This window comes from Meles meles, chromosome 2 (genome assembly GCF_922984935.1).
Source record: "Meles meles chromosome 2, mMelMel3.1 paternal haplotype, whole genome shotgun sequence".
NCBI lineage: Eukaryota > Metazoa > Chordata > Mammalia > Carnivora > Mustelidae > Meles > Meles meles.
In genome coordinates this window covers 2029415-2032730 of record NC_060067.1, presented here as the reverse complement: position 1 = coordinate 2032730, position 3316 = coordinate 2029415, and positions in this window count along the sequence as shown.

The following is a 3316-nucleotide window of genomic DNA, read 5'->3' as shown; positions in this document are numbered from 1 at the left end:
GTTGCAGGAGGCCATCTGTGACCCTAAGGCAGCAAGAAAGAGGAAAATGGGAAGTGAGTCCCATAAACACTGGTAATGACATTCGCCAAGCCACGGAGCGGATACCAACAGCTCCTTAACTGCCGACTTTCTGCAACAGGAAGAACAATGAACCCCTAAGTGTTTAAACCTCTGCGAGTCAGACACACACAGAGAGATACATTGATACGGATACAGACTTTGTGTATAGATATGAATTTTATTGCCCCCAAGTAACTGTGCTACTAAAAAGGCGTTAAATACCTTCGGTCAGCCTGCCGATACTTGAATCCGCCCTAAACTATCTTTAAGTTGTCATCGACCTTATGTGTATCTACTTCTAGGGGCAGGACACTTATGAGTTAGTAAAACTGTCCAGACCATTTTGGAGAATATTGACCATTAGAAAACCTTCTCTTCCCAAAAACTTTCTCCGGTTTCTCCTTTCCCCTGATCCAGGTTCTGCATAAATTCATTCCCTCCCTGCATCCCATCTCCTTTCCCCCGTGCTCTCCAGCATACAGACTCTGTAAAGTCAGGTCAGCCTTCGTCCCAGGCGATGCGGCCTCAGTAACAGCGCAAGCTCATGCTCACGCCCATGCCTTCTCGCTCACTGCTCCTCTTTCCTAAGTTGCAAGTTCTTTATGTTTGACTCTAAAATGTCACCCATTTTTCAAGGTTAAATAAAGCCCACCTATTCCAGGACACCTTCCCTGGCTATCCTGTCTCCCGTCGATCTCCTGCTGCTGGCCCAGACTGTGACCCCCGTCTACAACGCACGGTTGAACACCGAACTGATCCTTCTCCCATTGTCCCGTGCAGGTTTCTATGGCTCAACCACTAGAAGGTAAACTCCTCCAAGCCCAAGACACATTCTCCTCACATATTCTGGCCACAGCCACTAATGTGGCCTTACATACGTACTCAATAATTTGATGGAGTTTTTGGGAAAAGAAGGTATATAGTGTTTAAGGGAACTAAAAAAGACACACAGAACGCACGTTAAACACACAGGATGTTGTGGTCAAAGTAAAGCCCAACTCAACAGAACCCACTGAAGGTCAAATCAGTGTTTGCTTTACAAAAATGTCTTTCTTTAATTCTCCGTCTTTTTAGGAAAAGAGACTGATAAGTATCCTCTGATTCACTGATGCGTTGGAATGGTAACCCTTATTCTCTAGCATAAAATGGGAAATTCCTGAATATAAGGCAAATTTAAATTAACGAGACTCGAGAAGAAATCAGACACAGGCATGTGGACCACCATATATTCAATTCTGAAGTCCTCCTTTCTGGCAGCCTGGAAAGAGGAGGCAGCTCCCAGAGCCTAAACAGAGCAGAAAGGAGAGGGAAAGAACCAAAGAGTCACAGGAAAAATCAGAGGGAGAGCGTTTCCAGGGCCTCTTGAATTTTGCAAATGGGTCTTCATTATTAATCACAAAAGCTATTATGTTCTTCATGCCAAGCGAAGATCATACACATGAACCCGTTGAGTCCTCACCACCACCCTTGAAGTTCGCGTTATTATCTGCAGAACCGTTCTGGGGGTGGCTAGCGGCAAAATCCGAACCGCAAGGGGTTGGGAAGTGACGGAGTGGGGAGAATGTAGTCTGCCTTTGGGATAAATTTGAGATAAAAGGGGATTGAGCCCCTATTAAAGGCCAGTCCGGGAGCCAGTCATTTCAGCACTGGTTTCCAGGCTCATCCAAACAAAACTCTCAAAGAGACGTGTCCTTATTCTCCTTCAAAGAAAAGCGTGGGATGTGTAAGCCCAGGGTGACCCGGGAGTCTGTCTTCCTTTCAGTTAGCCCCACGCTGCTCCCACAGAAGGGACAACTCCCTGGAACAGAGGGTCACTAAGGGCTTTACTGCACCAGACGAGGCTCCCTGCTAAGAACATTTACATAATTGCCACATTGAAAGTCAGTTTAAATGCTAATTGCATTATTAATTCTGTGGTAAGGGCCAGGAGTCACACGCCCTAAGCTGGGAGTGTCTTTTTCCTCAGTTTCCTCATCTGTAAAATGGGCTTCCCTGGGAAAATAAAGAGAGTGAAGGGCACCGGCTGGCTGGGTTGGTAAGGCCGCACTCGCCCTTGGAGCCGTCGGTTCGAGCCCCACCTTGGGGGTGGAGGTTGCTTAAAAAAATGCGCGCGGCGTATCGTGCACAACGCGCGCTTAGGGCGAGAAGTGCGGCGTAAGTCGTTCTCTGCTAGTTAAACCCCCATTTCGCAGCCAAACGTGGGAGAGTGCGTGAAGGTCTCAGAATCCGCGACCCGAGAGCCCCCTCGGGACCCCCGGCTCTCGCGGAGTCACCCCAGGCCGCGGGGAAACCCCTGCGGGGAGGGAAGCGGCGGGGCGGGCGCTGCGGTGCCGCGCGGTCACTCTTCTCACCAAAGACGGACTCGCACGTGTTTCCGTCCTGGGGGAGGCGGGCGCTGCCGGCTGAGCCCGGGGGGCACCGGGCGGCCCGCGCAGGTGCGGCTCCGCCACTTCCATCGGGGCCGCGCGCGGGGCGAGGCCGGGGCCCACGTCGGTCCGGCCGCGTCCGGGGAGGAAGGAGCCGGGCGGCCGCGCGTCCTCCTCCGCCCCTCGGAGGCCGGGACACGAGCGCGCTCTCCACGGGGTCCGCAGAAACGCCGCGTCCCCCTGCCGGGCCTCCTCGGCCGTTCCCGTCCCCTCCTCTCCCCCGCACCCACCCCTACTTCCTCTCCTCTTTCTCCCCCTGCTGGTCTGCCGGCGGCTCCCCGTCCCGCGCCTCCGCTTATAGCCGCGGCCGCGCTGCCGGCGAGGGACAGGGCGAGGCCGGCGCGCACGGAGCGGGAGGAGGCTCGCGTCTCTCCACACGCGCACACGCGCACACACGCGCACACACGCGCGCACACACTCAAAACTCGGGCCGCGGCACCAGCTGCTCCAGTCCCTGGAAGACGCAGCCGGGCGCCCCCGCCCCGGCCCCGCTCCCGCCCCGCGCGGCCGCCTCCCCCCTGCGCGGCGCTCCGGCCGGACGCTCCGGACCAGACGGGCAGGGAGGACAGGACAGACCCGAAGGCGCCCGCGCCGAGGTCTCGCCCGCGTCCCGGGGAGGTCGGCGCGGCCGGGGAGCCACCTGCCGGGCCGCGGTCGGTCGGCGCCCGAAGTGCGGCTCGCGGCGTCCGGCTCGGGCAGCGCGCGGGGCTCCAGGCGCCCCCGGCCCGGCTCACCTGGGTCCCAGCCTCCGCCGTCGCGGGCGCTCGTGCCTCGGAGCGTCCCCCGCCCCCGCCACGCGCGGAGAGAACGCGCGGCGGCCGGAGCTCGCC